The sequence below is a fragment of the Gossypium hirsutum genome, chromosome D10 (assembly GCF_007990345.1).
Source record: "Gossypium hirsutum isolate 1008001.06 chromosome D10, Gossypium_hirsutum_v2.1, whole genome shotgun sequence".
Classification (NCBI taxonomy): domain Eukaryota; kingdom Viridiplantae; phylum Streptophyta; class Magnoliopsida; order Malvales; family Malvaceae; genus Gossypium; species Gossypium hirsutum.
Window position 1 is genome coordinate 16846486 of NC_053446.1, and position 20238 is coordinate 16866723.

Consider the following 20238-nt stretch of genomic DNA (forward strand, 5'->3'; position numbering starts at 1 on the left):
CTCCAAGGTATTGTTTTAGGGTCTTTACAATTTTTTTGGTGGCCAATTGTCCAAGTGTTTTAATATGGTAGGTCATGGACCTTATTCTATGTTGTTGGCCTCATGTGTTCAAACTATATTAACCATGCCATCTATTCAATTGCCTCAAGACCTACAAGCTCTCCTCACAGAGTTTGAAGATGTGTTCCAAACTCCTAAGGGACCTCCCCCTTCTCAATTACAAGATCACGGGATCTCTTTGGTAAATGAAACCAATGTGGTTAAGGTGAGGCCATATACCTTGCAGTATGGAAGACAGAGATTGAAAAACTAATATAGGAAATTTTACAAGTTGGCATAACTCAAGATAACAACAGTCCATTTGCATCTCCTGTGGTGATGGTGAAGAAAAAAAGATAGCATTTAGAGGTTGTGCATTGACTACAAGCAACTCAACCAATTGACCATCAAGAATAAGTTTCTCATACCTGTTATTGAGGAACTTTTCAATTAGTTAGGCTAGGCTAATTACTTTTCCAAGCTGGACTTGAGATTGGGCTACCATCAAATACGAATGTGGGAAAAGGACATTCACAAAACAACCTTTAGAACACACGAGAGACACTATGAATTCATGGTCATGCCATTTGGCTTAACCAATGCCCCTTCCAATTTTCAATCCTTGATGAATGTTATTTTTAAGCAGCTACTAAGGAGGTCACTTCTGGTTTTTTTTAATGATATACTAGTGTATTCCAAAGACTGGTCAGCCCACTTGGAACATTTAAGGGAGGTTTTACAATTGCTGAAGGCCAATCAGTTATATGCGAAAAGGAGCAAGTGTAATTTTAGGACTATTCAAATTAAGTATCTAGGTTACATCATTTCAAGTGGGGTAGTTAGTATGGATAAGGCAAAGGTAGAGGGAGTTCTCGATTGGCCAACTCCACAGTCTATGAAAGATTCGAGAGGATTTTTTGGACTGTCAGGCTATTATATGAGATTTAAAAAGGGGTATGGGTTGTTGGCCAAGCCTCTTATTGCTCTTCTAAAGAAATATGTGCCTTGGCAATGGACTAAGTCTACATAAGAAACCTTTTAGCAACTCATGGAAGCCATTTGTTAGGCACCAGTTTTGGCCTTTCCTGATTTCCTCAAGACATTTTGTGTAGAGACTGATGCTAGTGGACAAGGGATTGAAGTAGTGTTACAACAAAAAGGCAAGTTAGTGGCCTTCTTCAGCAAGGCTTTAGGAGTCAAACATCAGGCCTTGTCCATATATGACAAGGAGATGTTAGTAGTGATTTTAGCAGTTAAAAAATAGCATCCATACCTAATTGGGAGACATTTCCAAATCAAGACTAATCACCAAAGCTTAAGGTTCTTGTTTTAACAAAAAGCAATAACTCCTTACCAACAACAGTGGGTAGCTAAGATGCTGGGTTATGACTATTCTATCTCCTACAAGAAAGGGGCTCAAAACAACATTCACAAAACAACCTTTAGAACACACGAGAGACACTATGAATTCATGGTCATGCCATTTGGCTTAACCAATGCCCCTTCCAATTTTCAATCCTTGATGAATGTTATTTTTAAGCAGCTACTAAGGAGGTCACTTCTGGTTTTTTTAATGATATACTAGTGTATTCCAAAGACTGGTCAGCCCACTTGGAACATTTAAGGGAGGTTTTACAATTGCTGAAGGCCAATCAGTTATATGCCAAAAGGAGCAAGTGTAATTTTAGGACTATTCAAATTAAGTATCTAGGTTACATCATTTCAAGAGGGGTAGTTAGTATGGATAAGGCAAAGGTAGAGGGAGTTCTCGATTGGCCAACTCCACAGTCTATGAAAGATTCGAGAGGATTTTTTGGACTGTCAGGCTATTATATGAGATTTAAAAAGGGGTATGGGTTGTTGGCCAAGCCTCTTATTGCTCTTCTAAAGAAATATGTGCCTTGGCAATGGACTAACTCTACATAAGAAACCTTTTAGCAACTCATGGAAGCCATTTGTTAGGCACCAGTTTTGGCCTTTCCTGATTTCCTCAAGACATTTTGTGTAGAGACTGATGCTAGTGGACAAGGGATTGAAGTAGTGTTACAACAAAAAGGCAAGTTAGTGGCCTTCTTCAGCAAGGCTTTAGGAGTCAAACATCAGGCCTTGTCCATATATGACAAGGAGATGTTAGTAGTGATTTTAGCAGTTAAAAATAGCATCCATACCTAATTGGGAGACATTTCCAAATCAAGACTAATCACCAAAGCTTAAAGTTCTTGTTTTAACAAAAATCAATAACTCCTTACCAACAACAGTGGGTAGCTAAGATGCTGGGTTATGACTATTCTATCTCCTACAAGAAAGGGGCTCAAAACATTGTAGTTGATGCATTATCAAGGAGAACTCATGAGTAGGATCATCAATTCTTTCTATTTATGAGTAGTATGCAGGCTTCTTGGTTTGAGTTATAGGGTCAAATTATGGATTCATGTCAAAATGATACCAAGTGGCAACAGTTGTCTGAAGAGCTCTAACACCAACCTTAACCTCATCCCAAGTATTTTTGGGATGAGAAGGTTTTTAAAAGATTGGGAAAAGCTATTGTGGGAAATAATGTTAGCCTTAAAGGAACATTTTTAACCTCTTTCATGGGGGATCCTTGGGGGGCCACTCGGGAAAACATGCCACAAAGCATTGAATCTCTGGACTACTGTACTAGAAGGGCCTTTCCAAATATGTGAAATAATAGGTTCGAGAATGTATGACTTGCCAGAGATGCAACGTGGACAACTCAGCCCTAGTTACTTCATAACCCTGATTGATCCCTTCATTGCAATGAGAGTAGCACATGAATACTTAAATCAGGTCTACAAACTACATAGTATGCAAGAATCTATTATGTATGATAGGGATAATATGTTCCTCAGTAATTTTTGGTAGGAAATCTTTAGGCATTTGGGAACTAGGCTTCAATTGTCTAGTGCCTATCGCCTACAAATTAATGGCTAGACTGAGATCTTAAACAAGTTTTTGGAGGGTTACTTGAGGTGTATGACAGGTGAAAGACCTTCAAATTAGGTGACTTGCCTACCTCTAGAAGAATAGTGGTATAATACCCCCTATCACTCAACTATTAAGACCACCCTTTATGAGGCCCTTTATGGTTAGGACCATCCCTTTCTCTTACCTTACTTAGTTGGTGTTTCTTGAGTAGCCAAGGTGGGTAGAAGCTTACAATATAGAGAAGCTATGAGAAAAATATTGAAGTTTCATTTAAAAAGGGCTCATGAAAGGATGAAACAAATGGCTAATAGGAAAAGGTATAATAGGGATTTCAAGGTAGGAGACTTGATGTATTTAAAGCTTCAATCATATTAGTAACAGTCTATGAAGAAGTTCAGAAACCATAAATTGTCACCAAAGTACTTTGGTCATTATCTAGTGAAGGCCAGAGTAGGACAAGTTGCCTATAAATTGGTCTTACCTATAACAACTCGTATCCACTTTACATTTTATGTGTCCCAATTAAAGAAGCACATTGGGTCAGCAACAAGTTGATTTGTGCAGCCACCAATAAGGTTAAATGGCTCTATTCTAAAGGAACCAGTTTAAGTACTAGAAAGAAGGATGGCCAAAAAAGGGAATCAAGCTATCACAAAAGTCTTGGTGGAATGAGATGACATGTTTCTTGAAGATTCTACTTAGGAGAATTTGAGTAAGCTTCAACAGAAGTTTCCTTCTTTTAATCCTTAAGGACAAGAATCAAGCTTGAGGGAGGGGTATTTGTAATGGAACAAAGCAAAAATAGTCAACATTTTATAATTCTATTGTTTTTGTTATTATTTTGTTTTAGTTATTAAATCTGGATTGTAAAATGTAGCGTTCTATGGCTAGTATTAGTGAAACGGTGCGTGTTGGAGAGGGGAATTAATACATTTCTTAAACGATTCGTTCTACTTGTGTTGCTTAATGAAACAGTGCGACTTAGGCAGTTTGTTAACCTCTGCCAGTTGGCCAAGGCCGTTACCAATCTTTTTAACACAAACCATTGAGGTGCAAATCAATTATGAAAATTGAGAAATACTTTCACTCTCTTCTCCTCTGATTTCTCTCATTCTCTTCTCTTCTTTCTCTCTACTTCCTATCAAATTTCTACTTCTAAATCTATTATGTGACAGAGAAAGAGGAGGGGGAGTTATAAAACAGATGAAAGGAACAATAGGGGTGGAGAAAATAAGGGAAAGGGTGTGGGAATGGTCATAGGAAGCGTTGGAAGAAAGCTATGGCAATATAGTAGCGGCGAAAATAGAATAAAAAAAAAGAATATAGGAAGGGGGAAAGAAAAAAGGGAAGAAATAAAAAAATGGAATTTTTTTAATAAATTTGACTTTTAAAAAGAAAAGGGAAATTGTTTTAGCAAATCTTATGTAAAAGTGTTCATGAGTTGGGTCGGGCCCGGCTTAAGCATGATATTAACATACTTTATGCTTGCCTAAGCCCGACCTGACCAGAAATATGAGCTTAAAAGTTTACCCAAACCTGCCCTTATTTGCAAAAGACTAACCCAAGCTCAGTTTTGGCCCTCCCATATTATTTTTAAAATTTTAAAAGGTATATTTATATTATACTATTTCAATATTTAATAATTTTATACATTTTTATTTACTGAAATTTTTTATATAGTCATCTTAACTTTATTTTAATGTTTATATTAGAGTAGTATTATCTATTTAGTATAGTTTTATTCTTTTTAATGTGTTCTAAATTACATAATATATAAAAATAACATAATATAAAGTATTATAAATTTAAAAATAGGTCAGTCCGGACTTGGGCCCTGAATGTTCAAGCTCGAGCCCAACCCATACTTTAAACGGGCGTAATTTTTTTCCCAAACTCATTTTTTGAGCCTAATATTTTTACCCAAACCCTCCCAAATTTTGGGCAGGCCTTCCGTCCTGGCTGAGTGACCGCCTCTTGACGTATCTATGTCCAGTGTGTGAATATTGCAACTAAAGATATAGATATAAGGCATTGTCTGCAATTATACAGGTTAGATTGTAACATAGTTTGTTTAGAACGAAATACTTGGTAAGTATTCCGAGGATAATACCCAAGGGATTACAGTTTGGGGCAAACTGCTATTAAGCCAATTACCAAAAATAATTACTAATCTACTCGAGTAATGAATTAGTAGTGTTAATCAAGAAGTAAGATGATCATAATAAACTAAATAAATTAAATTAAATCTAAATCTACTCCTAAGTTCATGTATCGGCTTCTCCTATCCCTTGTTTCAACTACGCGAGTTCTTTTAGCCTAGATCCAATTGTTTTACCTAATTAATTATTAATGTAGAATTCTAATCAATTAACTAGTTGATACCCTAGCAGGAGCTTCCGATCTTCCACTAAAATAATGAGTCGGTAAGGAGTACTTATCTTCCGACCTTACAATCTAGACCGATTCGGGGTTAAGGTGTTCACAGAAAGGGCATACCAATTTTGGGTTAATTCTTACTTAAATGACTTCGTAGGGTTTTCAAGCCTAGGGTTTAAGTTTTTTCTCTCCCAAACAGCTGATCCGCTAAGAAACTCCATCCTTTAATCAATTAATAAGATTAGAACAGTTGAAATCTATCCTCTTCCAATTTTTGGGCGCTGCGTAGGGGCTTGGTTGCAACACAGGTTTGCAATGTTGCAACCAATCACAGGGGGGTATGTTGCGACACAGGAGGGCCGTGTCGCGACACCAAGGGCAGTTTCGCTCAAAAACTTGTTTTTAGCTTCTGTCTTCGACGTTGAGACATCAGTATCTTGGTGTCACGACATAGGCATCAGTTTTGGCTTGAATAAGCATTTTTAGCTCTCGACTTAACCTATAAGCTCATGTAACCTTATTTAGATATATAAAATGTAATAAAAACTATTAGAAAACATAAATTACTACTTTAAGTATGAAACCTAAATATATGCTAAGATTCTTTGATTTAATTATTAAACAAGCTATAGTTATGTGTAAAAAGGATGTAAATAATAATGTATTTATTGGCACATTAGAGGGTAGCCCGACCCATAAACAAGCCTAGTCCTATGGTCTATTGGTTTCACTTTTTCGTTGTAGCTCACACTACCTCGTGGCACTTTATTAGTGATTTGTGTAAGAAATTAACACCATTTGATTGAAGTACCAAAGTGATAAAATGAAAAAAAGTACAGATACCACATGGAACAAATTAAAAATGTAGGTACTATATTAAATGGTTTGATAAAGTATAGAAGTAATTTCTACCATTATCCCTTAGAAATTTTGGTATGAACCAATTTTGGTTTGTAATGCGAATAACAAAATTTCTAATGGAATAATCAAAATTTTAAGAACGTAGCTTAATATATTTTGGTATACTAAAATTTTTAACAAAATAACAAATTTTCTAAGGAAATTTTTTAGAAATTTTGATATAACCAATTTTGTTTTGCAATGCCAATAACAAATTTTCTAAGAACATAGCTTAACATTTTGGTATATCAAAATTTCTAATGAAATAACAAAATTTCTAAACAAATTTATTAAAAATTATGGAATGATCAAATTTTGATTTGAAATGGCAACAATAAAATTTCTAATTGAATACTAAATTTTCTAATATGATAGCCTAAAACATTTTGATATATCAAAATTTTTAATGGAATAAAAATAAGTTCGGAGCTAATTGGTAAGAAATTTTGGTATTACTAATGTTATTAACAAAAATTCGGACGGAATATCAAAATTATAAAAGGGCTAAAAATATTTAGTACATCAAAATTTTTAAGGGAGTAATAAAAATTTCCAATAACGCTGTCTAAAACATTTGGATAACAAAATTTCTAATGAAATAACAGAAATTCTTAGTAACGTTGCTAGAAGTTTCTTGGTAAAATTTCAGGTTTAAGCGATTAATTGGTTGAATTGAATAATTTGATGTTTTCTTAATTTTTAATGTTTAAATCTTTTAAAAAATTATTTATTAAAAATAAATTATAAAATATATAACACTACATATAAAATAGAGGTTTTTATGGGCTGGATCAGGTCTCGAACTTAATATAAACCTTTTCAAATTTTTAGTAGGCCTTTAGATTTAAGTATGTAACCCAAACTCATGAATATGTCTAATATAAAAGGAATACTCACCTTTTTCTTCTTCTTCTTCTTGGTACCTCAACTTTTATAATATCATTAGTTATTCTAAATGCTTTATTCTGATTAAAATATTTACGTGAATTTTAAGAATTGCTAACTTTGTTAAATTCAAGTCTATTGCAATATCATTTTATTGCAATATCATTTTTTTATATAACTATCAAGTAAGCATTTTTTTTATTTTCAAAATGTCGCTCCAACGAGTTTAAAAGAAAATTTTTAATGGTGTTAATAACTGGATCTAAATTTTTAAATTTAAGAAATAAAAAAAACTAATTTTTCTAAAATAAATATATAATAATTAAATTCTAAATAATCGAAACTAATTTAATCCAAAAACAAACCCAGCACCCTAGTGTTAATAATATTAATATCTTTAATATGAATTAAAAACTTAAAAGTGTAAATCCTATAAATTATAAATACAATTTCGAGAAAGAAAGGAACTATAAAAAACATTGGCATTTTTCTGTCCATTCTAAATCTTCAGTGATTAGATTTGACCGATTCAAGATTTGTCCGGTTAAACTGGCCTAGATATTGGTTTTCAAAGTAATCAATCATATTCAAATTTTTTTTTCCGCTTTATAAAGCTGAAGCAAGAAATAGAATAAAATGCAACTGTAATATATACCACTCGTACAATTTATATAAATTTGAATATTATATATCCTCTAAATTCAAGAATGACCTACCATCTGAAAGCCATCTCCACATTTCTCTCAACATTGCTCAAATTGATATAGGCTTCCAACAACATGACATGTGAGAGACTATAGCTGTAATGGAAAGTAAGGTTAAGAGAATAAAGAGCCATTTAGGGAATGGTGGAAGCTTGACATTTACGTTAATTTTAGTGCTAATTTTGTTTTCAAATATGGTGGGGAGAGCGAAAGGGAATGCCGTTAAACCCAGATGGTCGTTAATCAAATGTCAGATCGACTGCATGCCCATGTGTATGGCCATAAGGAATGTCAAACTTAATGTTTGCAGAATTGCTTGCAGAACTGGATGTCAACAGTTGAAAGGTAGAGGAGTGGTCCAAGCCAATGGCTGGCCTATCCCTAGGTTTGCTCCAGCTTCCGTACCTTAATTATATTAATTCCGCTTAGTATTAGCGATGATGTATTGTCCCTTTTTAAAATGAAGATCATCCTCATGATTTTGTCTTTTGGAAAAATATACACTGTTGATTTACTTTATGTAGTCATAGTGTAATTAAGTTTGTAATTTCATGAGAGCTTGTATTGTACAAGCGTTTAACGCTCTTAATAATGTATGTTTTTCGTTTTTCAAGAAGTTTAACATTATTTACTCAATTTTTTATTGCAGTTTATGGATTTTGAATTTATTTCATGTTTTTAATTCATTGAAAATATTATAAACGTACAAATATTCAAAAAAATTTACACTAAGCTAATTTTGTTGATTTAAACAATAATAAATTCTTACATTGTTCCGCAAATAATATTATATAAAAATTAAATAGCTTGCCATTGAAATGCCTTTGCTGTAATATTTTATTTTGAAAGTTGGAATGTTCGGTGACATCAAAAGTGGGACATGCTGCTGGCCGATACCTAGGCACCGACATCCCAAACTTTATGACACTCCGCAACTGTTGCAAGCATTTTAGGTCCCAATGCCCCCATCCTCTATTGGGGAGTGTTCTCCTCTAGACAATTACTACAATTTCACCTCGGATCTAAATTCCTCTTAGTAATTGATCACGCTCCAATGTGCGCCGGTCGGAATTTGTAAATCTACAATTAAATACAAACTTTAAGTGCGGTATCTGCAGATAGATGACATTGTAATATAATTAAAGTTTTACAACAGAACATTGAGAAGTATTCTGAGTATAGTATCTAAAAGAAGTTTATTTAAACTAAATTATAAACCAACATACTACTAGATCTAAATACTTCCATATTAATTATATTTCGAAAAAACAAATAATAAGGAGATGATATAAACTAACATAAAAATAAATGCTAAAGTAATTAACTGAATTTCAATCAAATTAGATAGACAGAAGATTAACTCGCATATATGTTCATGATTAACTCGCATATATGTTCATGATTAACTTCAAATTCGGGTTTTTAACAAATCAACTAATGACTAACCTAGTTAATACTTTTTTGCCTATAACTAAATTAATTGATCGATTTAACCTACTTATGTTTCGACATGATAGCTTAAACTAGGATAGATTAAGTGGTGCTAAGTAGACTATCCTTTCGGCTTCATCTATCTAAGTTACTTCCTAGGGTCGTCAATCCTAGGGTTTAATTTCGCTTAACCTATGCTAATTAATTTGTAGTAAATCCTAAACTCTCAGGCAACCAATCTCGCTTCCACTCGTCAATCTTCCTAGGGTTCTTAGTTCATGGCCATACTAGATGCGCTTTTCCCTAATTGAATGTTGAACAATCAAAGTAAATGTAAAGAGCAAGAGAAGGGAAAAGAGAAGTGTAACAACCCGTTTTTCAGTGGTGTTAGAAGCAATGGTTTCAGGATCACAATTTAGACGAGTGACTCTATAAATATTATTATTTAATATTTACAGGTTAAATATGATGTTATTGTGAATTTTGATTTTATAGATTTTATTAATTGGTCAGTTAGTCAAGGTACAAGTGATTCGTACCGAAAGTTAGGGGTTTTGAAAAAAGAGGTATTGGGACCTCATTTCCATAAAATGATCCCATAAATTATATTATTGAATATTTACAGAGTTATTATATTGGTGACTTAAAGTATGGTCTAGTAATTTTTATGTTTGATTGATTAATTAAGGTATAAGGACTAAATCGTAAAAACCACAAAAGTTAATCATGTAACACCCCAAATTTCAGGGTCAGTGCGTAGCTCGATCAATTATGCGTGTTTCTGCGTTTTAATGTTAGAATGGGCCTGCTGGTCTGGTGGTTGGTTGTGTGTTAGTGTACCTTTAGATTCTGGGTTCGAAGTCTCATATGCGTTTTGAGGAGTTGTTTCATTTTTGTTTTGTTTTAAAAGATTAAAAATTTATTTTTATTTGTTTTAATTATTTTTACATTTTATTTTTTTATTTGAAAAAAAAGATAGAGGTTTTCATGTTCTTTTCTCCTTGGCACGTTTCCCATTTTCTTCCTCCTTCTATTTTTGGATTTCTCAAGTTTAGGGTTTTGATCTTAAAAATTGTTTTGAGGGTTTTCATTTTGGGCATTCAAAACCAAGTACTCAAGTGTGTGTTCGAAACCTTTCTGTTCCTTTAACGTATTGCTGCTTGGGTTCTATGATTTTCGACAAATTCTGTGTGTTTTCGCAAATTGTTTGATAGAGGTGTTATTTTGGGTTGGGATGATGTTGAATCATAGAACAATTTGCAATCTCTGGTATACTTTTGAGTTTAAGCAACTAGGGGAAATGGTTTGGCGGTGAATTGCATGGGTTGCAACCAATTTCGGTGTGGTTTCGTGACCACATGGGTGGTTCATATGGCTGTGTGCAGTTGGGAATTAGGGTTTTTGGGACTAATTTGGTGCCACATGGTTGTGTGGCTGATAGTTGGGAATTTAGGGATTTTAGTCAATTTTCACACGGGCGTGTCTTTTGGACACACAACCGTGTCTGCCCTGCACCTTATTTTAGCACAAATGAATAGAGAGTTACAGGGGCTGTCTACACGACCATGTTCCTGGGCACATGGACGTGTGTCATAGTCACACGGCCATGCGCCTCCCCTCACATAAGCGTATGGTTCTTCACACGGGCATTTTATTGAATTCAAGGATAAAACTACTAAATCTATAAACTGACTAAAACACATCAAATTACTCGAAGACAAGCTCATTAATTGTTCAAAAGAGCTTAATTTTCCACAACGAATTGTGGTGGATCAAATTCCCCCCACACTTAACTCATTGCTTGTGTGACAACCTGATTTCAAAGGTGTCGAAGACAGTGGTTTCGGGACCAAAAATCCAAAGAGTAAATCCCTAATAATTAATATTTAAATTATATGAGTCAATTGTAACTTATATTATATTTTAATTTGATGAAATTTTAGTTAATTAAATAAACGGCTGGTACAAGTGGTTGTCCCGAAAGTCAAGTGGTTTCGAAAAATGAGGTATAGGGACCTCATTTTTGAAAACCAAACTGCTAAATATTTTTATTAAATATTTACGCAGTTACTATTTTGGTATGTGAAGGTTCGGTTAGAAATTTTTATTGTTTAATTAGTTAATTAAAGAAAAAGGACTAAATTAGAAAAGATGTAAAATTTAGTCGCTATTGATTAGTAATGATTAAGTGGTTTAATTAACATGAGTGGAAGGATTTACATGGAAAATACACCATTTTCATATAGTGGGACAATTGTAGGTGTATTTCATACATTAGTTTTAATGTTAAATTAATAAAAACATAATAAAAACAAAAATTAAATTAAACCATCATCTTCATATTTGCTTCCACTGAAAAACAACCATTTCATTCATTGGTAAAGCTCAAGTTTCGGCATTGGTTAGCACCATTGCATGATTAAGAACAAGTAGATAACCGAGGAAAATGAAAAGTTTCTAATAGTCCCTGACCTTTTGCTACCACTACAGTTTAGCCTGGTAAGTTCATACAGTTTAAATTAGAATAAATTGTAATATTATATTGGCTTGTGAGTTATGATTTGTTGAATATTTGTATATATATAATTTTATAATCATAAAGTTAATTTAAGGTGAGAAATGTAATTGATTTGTAAAATATTATGCGATTACTTGTATCGAGCTCGGATGAACATAAGATAAGATACAATTGGCATGCCAATAGGTTATACTGCTTGCTGTACAAGATTGACTTGTGATGAGATGATGAATCTTGACTTGTTACTATTCACTGAATATATCGGAGTCCAGCATTTGTTGCGGACTACTGTGATATATTTATAGTGATTATGGCGTGTTACCAGGGGTAGATGTGAAGTCTTCAGGAATGGCACTTGGTGCCCAGGTGTGTTTCAGAGGGATGTTAGCCTACGGGGTAGGCACTTGGTGCCCAGGTGTGTTTTAGAGGTATGTTAGCCTACGGGGTAAGCACTTAGTGCCTAGGTGTGTGCTTGGTTGGTTTAGCTCGTTTGAGTGTTCTAGTTGTTCTAGATGGTTAACCGCGTATCCGTATCCATTATATTGTTCATTGAGGAAATTTCTAATGGTAGATGACTTGTTATGGAATTATATAAATGTTTGTATGATTTTTCGATATTATTGTAACTTGATATTGAATGATCTCGTGTAATTGAATAGATTATGAAACTCGTACATATGTATATAAACTCACCTGTTGATTGATTGTGGATGACAGGATTATTGTTTATTAATCTTGCTAATGTATAATTGATATGTTTATAAGGTAAGTCTTATCCTTTCAACTGTTGAACTTACTAATCTCAATTGAAGCTTACTCGTGTCATTTTCCTGTTTCTTTGTAGATAACATTTAGTGTAATTGGGCAATCGGATCAACTTGAAGATCACACTATCCAGATATCTATTGGTAGATTTTGACATGTTTACCTTTGAGTTATATGGCATGTAATACGTTTGTTTTGTTAATATGTTGAATACATATTCTATGTGCTACATATTCGGTTGATGTAAAGTTGCTTAAACTTGGTTTTAAATTACTTATGTATGTGCCTTTGGTGTTTGGGATGAAATGTGTATATAACTATTGTTTTTAGTTAATTGGTATAAATCTTTTGTAAATGTTTGAATTATGGTAGGATTGACTGTGATTAGATAGGGTGAAATGGTAAGTTTGGTAACTGTTTTTTTATGTATAAATCTATAAGTTTGAATGCAACTTATTTAGTATGAATTTTGGATTTGTTTATTGAATTGTGGTGTCAATGAGGGCACATTGGTTAGGCACTTAGGTTGGATGTTTTTGGCATGTTTCAAGCTGGTTTAATTTTGTTTTAAGCAGGTTTAATTTCTGGTAAATGGGTTGCTTGAATTTCAAGTAAGCACATTTTGGTAAACTTGCATTTGAAGGCACAATTAGAGGTACACGACCTATCACACGGCCGTGTGCTGCACATGGTCTTTTTACACGGTCGTGTATTTCAAGTCAATGTGTCACACGATCTAGGACATGGTCGTGTGACCCAACATCGAATTGAACACGGTCTGGCACATAGCCTGTGACACGGCTATGTGAAATAATTTTGAATGTTACATGATCTATCACATGGTTGGCCACACGGCCTGGGCTTTGTCACATTGCCGTGTGACCCTTATTTTCAAAATTTTCAAATTTTTCTATAATTTTTTGTTTTGTTTTGAATTAGTCTTGATTATTCTTAAATTATTTTTAGAGCCCCGTAAACTCAATTTAAGGCTCATAAATGTATCTATGATATGAATGTTATTTTTATTTGAATATTTGTTCACTAAATTAGTATAAATGATTGTTTATTTATTGTTAAATGTTACAGTATGTGCTGTAATACTCCGTAATCCTGATCTGGCAACGGAGACGGGTTAGGGGTGTTACAGCTTGTCCTCAAGCAAACAAGACAACCACATGCAAAAATAAAAAGAAAAGATGTCTCTTGAGCATGCTTCATAAAAATGGGTAATTCAAAACATAGATAGTAGGAGGTTTGCTAAAACATGCAATTTGAACATGATATATAAAATACTCACAAATTTTAATTTCAAAGACGAGAGTTTATTAAAATTACAAAGTCAATAGGTATGAAGATAACTAAGTTTATTATTCCATCAAAATGAACTGCACAACTATAACATATATGTCAGAAGAATGTAAGTAACTACAATTTCACATACTCATCATGATTTTCATCCATAAACGGAGTTACCTAAGTCACATAGGTCTTTTCGGCTTATAACATTCTGAAGCGTAAGATTGATTTGGAATTCAAGAACTGGAAGGTTTAAAATGGTTCAAAAACAAAATTAGTTTGGCACATGATATTGTTTCCTATGCACCTCTTAGTATAATTTTTAGCTTACCTCTTTATATCCCCTTCTCTCACATTCCTTTTCTCTCCAAATGTAAAAACATAGTGTAATATTTGTAAGTACAGTCAGCTTAGCAAGTTCTGTACAAAATGAATGAAAATTTCTTAAGTATTTGTGATTTTTATTGAATCACTTTATTCAGCTCTTTTTCACTCAAACTGCTTTTATCCTATTCTATGCTTTTATGTCTTTCGCTTTGCTTTTAACCCTCACAATGGTTTTATTCTCACAATATTTTTCTTTTAGGCACTTATTTGCAAGAATCCTGTACTTACTATATCATACTGTTTCTTACTTTTTCACTCTAAATTTTTTTCTTGAAACTTCCTTGATGTATCCACTTAAACCTCCATATCTATGGCCCAACATATAAATTTATACATTAAATTTGGGACCAAGCAAGGAGAAACATATTTTATTTTCGGTTCAAGGTTTCATATAAAGGTTCATTAAAAAGTGGACTAGGCACAAGTATAGGTACTAAGGCACACATGCATAAGGTCAACTTTTGGCTCTAATTTTAACCGAACAATGCCTTAAGTCATCCCTAGGCATCTTGACATTCATGGATTCAATCATGCAAGTTATAAAATTATAAATACCTACAATTCAAAGGAAACATGCATGCTTCCTTATGGATCATTCATCATTTGGTATACTTAATTACTTTCACCTATTTTACAGTGTAATATAGTGAACTAACTAGTCTTGTATGAGAACTTTAACTCTGCAGGCTTTCTTTCATATTTTTCAATTGCAAGCACAATTTTAGAATTGTGCTTATAAAGAATATGAAAAGTAAGTGAATGGAAAGGAAAACATAGCATGGGGAAAACTTGACCAACATGTTTTATGATCTCTTAAAATATGAGTTCCCCTAGACCAAACTAAATTGCATCATAGATTTTTCTTAGCAAAGAGGCCATCCTTTTGGTGACTATGTTCCTATAGCTATTTGGAATCTAGTTCTTGGTAGCAATTGCAAATAAGGCAACACCTTTGGTTACAAGGTGGATTCCAAAATCTTAGTTGCTTGAGGCCAATGAGGTGTACTTTATTTATGATTGTTTTGGCCATGGTGTTATAAGAATATTCAAGCTTGACATTAGTAAAATAGTGGTGAAGCAAAAACTCTTTGATTTGTTTAAAGCCAAAGTTGTACCATTTACCACGAACATAGGCATTGTGAAATAGCCTTCTAGGAGGTTCATTAATAGTCTTGAGGATATTAGCATATATAAAACTCATAAATAACCTCTTTAAAATAAGGTTGTACAAAAACAATAGATTGAATAATGTTATTTTTATCTAGAATAACATGGATCCATGTATCATGAAAGATTCTCTCGTTTATATTTTGCTCTTTTGTAAAGTTTCTTTCAGAAAATAGCAAATACTTGTTTGTGCATGTAGTAGAAAGGAAAGTTTGATCCTTCTTATACAATAGAGCATATTTTTCATTGGATGGAGGATCAACATGATCTTTCTTTGTAGATGGTTTCTTAGCAACTGGAGGTAAATGAGCATTAGGTCGCTTGGTGCATGCCATCCTACAAGAAAGTTTCTTGAGAGGTACATTATCGTCTAACTCTATATCTAAAAAAGAGTCATAGACCAATCCATACCTTATTCTTTTTGGGGATGAAGGGAGCAATGGTGTTTTCCCTTTGTCCAATACTGCTTTTCCTTTGGCTTTGCGATGTTGATATCCAATTTCCTTGGGTATCATTGGATCAAGTTTTTTGATGACCTATTCTAGTGGGGACAGTGCCAAGCCCAGCGCTTAGACCAATGGTCACTATTGTAACCTCAACTTCATTTTCTTCAGCTTCAGCAAAGCCAACAATCCTAGTAACAGGATTCTAAACAACAAATGGGTTAGTAACAGGCTTAGTAATATTGGTAATCAAATCATCAACAATAGAAGATGAACTTGTTTTTACCTTAAGAACAAATTTATCAACAATATCAATAGGAACTATACCAAAGGTATCTTGATGAATGGTTGTCTGGATAAGTGTTTCGATATGATCCTTTAGCATTGGTTCGTGCTCAGGAACAAGTGGATGAACCAGAATATCATCAATTTTAGTGACCGCCTTCTTGATATCTAAGGAATGCTCAATATTAAGCATAGGGTTCATGGACCCTTTCTCACTTACTTTAGGCTTTCGACTTTATCTTCTTCTTTTTTCAACATTCTCGATCCGATCACCACTAGGAATTAGATTAGGTGATTAGGATAGTGATTTAGAGGGTTATTATTGATTGGTGTCTGCAATAGTGCCGATTGGTCATGGCACTAGAGTTTCAACAGGTGTTTCAGGATAAGATTTATGAACTTTTCTTTTGAATTTTTATGAATTATATGTGGATTGCCTTGGCCAAGTCAACGTCATTAAAATTTTGACAGTTTAGTCAGTTTTTTGTCCAAAAGAAAATAATTTAACTAAATTTTAAAGGTTGAGGACCCAAATGACCCAAAAATTAATAAAGACAAAAAAAGAGAGTAAATAGTAGAAGATAAATTTGTAATTGTGCCAAACAATAATGGGATTCAATTTGCTATACACGATTTCCCTATTTTATGCTCTTATTGTTCATTTTTTCATATGATTGATGACGTCACATATTTTCTCATTATTATTGTAAATTTTAAAAAATATACATATAAATATATTTTATTTAAACCATACAATGAAAATAATTGTAATAAAATATATTAAATAATAGAACTGTTGAATTAAACTTTATATCAATCTTAAATTAAATTTATTGTTTTTATTACTTATTACTTAATTAATATTACAATTATATACAAATTAAAACTAAGAATTAACATTATAGCTAAAGCATTAGCTCAACATTTAGGCATTTTCATCCAAGTGCCATATAAAGAAAATCACAGACAAATGGTTTTTTTAGCAATTGATATGCGCGAGTTTTATTATTTTTTAGATCTTATTTAACATTTAATAATATTTAATATCGTATTTTTTTCTATGATTAGAAATATGCATGGATAATGTGATATAAGAAGTGTTACTATGAGAAAGCTACACAAAAATGACTTATTTTAAATTTCAAAATAACATTATTATCTAATGCTTCGATAATATAACTATTTTAATTATAACGATTTTATAGAGATCAAATCGATGATTAAAAAGGAAAACTCATGGATTTTTAATATGTCTATCTTTTAAGCATTGTATTAAATAAAATTATTTAATATTATACAATTACTTTTATTATTATTTAATTTATTATTAAAGGAAATTTTGAATTGAGGAGACTACTTTTCATTACTCATTGTATTACTACTTTTTCATTTTAAGATTTACCACATCTATAAATAAGAATTCTAATTTTACTTTACGATTTGGTTAAATGAATTTAATCAATAATAAAATTTATCATAGTTGTAAATAATTAAGTTAACAAATTTTATTAAATAAACTTATTTGATAATAAATAAAAAGTTAAAATTTATATTGCATCACTTTATCTTTAAAGCATTAAATTTTCATTAACAAAAAAATAAAATAAAATAAAATAATTTAAATTTAAATATCAAATTTTAATTGTTTATAGAATAAGTAAATTAGTATTTCATTTTATAAATAATATATTTTAAAATTATTTACGAAATATTTTCTTCAACTTATGACTTTATTTTTTAGTAAAAAGAAGATTTCATTGATCAAAAACCGATCGTAGAAATAAAATCAGCTAACAATTGAGAGACGTCTAAATCCCAAGTTAATAATCTTACCTGTACACGTAAACCTAAGCCTCGCAGGGTTATTGACCAAAAACCAGAACGATCAGAACAATCAGTATCTAAAATAAAGCAAAGAAAACTGGGTGGAGCATCTCATGATTGACGACCTTCAAAGGATAAGGTCATACGAGCAAGTTTATGAGCCACTCCATTAGCAGATCGTTGCGTCCACTGGAAGGATAAAAAATGAAAAGACGATCTAATAGAACGACAATCATGTAAAATTAATCTGAACTCAGTAAGATTTCGGGCTGGCATGCTTACAATCCGATTCACTATTGACATCATAAAACAGCTCATCCTTCATCCACAAGAGTACCTCTCGGATATGAAGCAGCTCAGCCAGGAATGGATTAAGGATACCATGGAACGTACCTGAAAGACCTCGAACAAAAGTCCCTGCGTTGTTTCGACCAATAGCAGCGAAGGAGGACATATTCAGTGGTATACTGACAGCCGCATCCTTATTGCACTTAACTGTATTCCCTTCCGGACGAACCTAAACACCCTCGTTGGCTGATCGAACAGCAGGCTGCGGCTGAACCTTATCGAAAACCATCTGAGCTTCCCGTCAGTCCTATAATAATTGTATAGCTGTCAAGATCACGACCTGATGTGAATTAGCAACTCCCTTCCAAAAAAAAAGGTTTCTGTGAAGCCATACACTCCAAGCTGTGAATAGAGTATGACACTTAACAGCATTGTCAGTTAGCGTCATGGTAGTATGAAAAAAGAAAGCAAGATCCTGCTCCGAAACCAGCCCCATACTCCTCCAAACAGATGCTGCAAAAGGAAAAAAACGACAAAACAACAAAACATGCTCAATACACTCCGACGCGCCACATCTGGAACACAAGATGTCGACTGAACATGTTAAATAAACTTAAATGAAAAGTTAAGAGTTATGTAAGTGAAAGGTCAAGAGTTATGTTATTTTTTTTAATGGGTTTAAATTAGTAGTTTTTGTTTAGGAGAATGAAAGGTTAAGAGTCATTGGTTATTATTAGGTTTTAATTTTTTGTTTTAAAGGGTTATCTATAATCTATAAATAGTTTGTAAGCATTTTATATGAAGGTGAACAATTTTTTACATTGAGAACAATTTTATCAAATTGGTACGGCTTTCATGAAGTACTGTGAGGAGCAAGGCATAAGACGATTCCTAACCGCACCATACTCTCCCCAAAAAAATGGTGTGGCCGAGAGGAAGAATCGAACTATTCTCAATATGGTTCGATCAATGCTCAAGAGCAAGAAGATGCCGAAGGAATTTTAGGCGGAAGCCGTGCAATGTGCCATCTATGTGCAAAATCGATGTCCACATGCGAAGTTGGATGACCAAACACCACAAGAGGCTTGGAGCGGACAAAAACCATCAGTTTCTCATCTCAAAGTATTCGATAGTGAGGCCTATGAACATGTGCCGGATCAGCGAAAAACGAAGCTCGAAGACAAAAGCAAAAGGTTTATTTTTATTGGGTATGATGAGAAAACAAAAGGATACAAGCTACTCGACCCGATAAGTAAGAAGGTTGTGGTAAGTCGTGATGTACGATTCAATGAAGCAAGCGAGTGGGATTGGAATAACTCAACGGAGGTTATCATCAAAAATGAAGGATCATCAATTGCTACACCAACAATCATACCGACAAATCTTGAAACTACCGATGATGAAGATGAACCGCAACAACCAAAAATGCGAAGTTTGCAAGATTTGTATGATTCAACAAATGAGGTACATATTGTATGTCTTTTGGCAGATTCTGAGAATATAAGTTTTGAAGAGGCAGTGCTAGACAAGAAGTGGCAAACTGCTATGGACGAGGACATTAAAGCAATTGACCGTAACAACACATGGGAGTTAACGGAATTACCGAAAGGAAGTCAGCCCATTGGTGTGAAGTGGGTGTTCAAAAGAAAGATGAATGCTCAAGGCGAGTTAGAACGGTACAAGGCGCGACTTGTTACAAAGGGATATAAGCAAGAGGAGGGGATCGATTATGACGAGGTATTTGCTCCCGTTGTAAGAATGGAGACAATCCGATTGCTCTTTGCACAAGCAGCTCAATTTAAATGGCCGATATTTCAAATGGATGTCAAGTCGGCATTCTTGAATGGTGTGCTCGAAGAAGAAGTCTACATCGAACAACCACCCGGGTACATAAAAAATAGAGAAGAGAAAAAGGTGTTGAAATTGAAGAAGGCACTTTACGGGTTGAAGCAAGCACCACGGGCATGGAATACTCGTATCGATA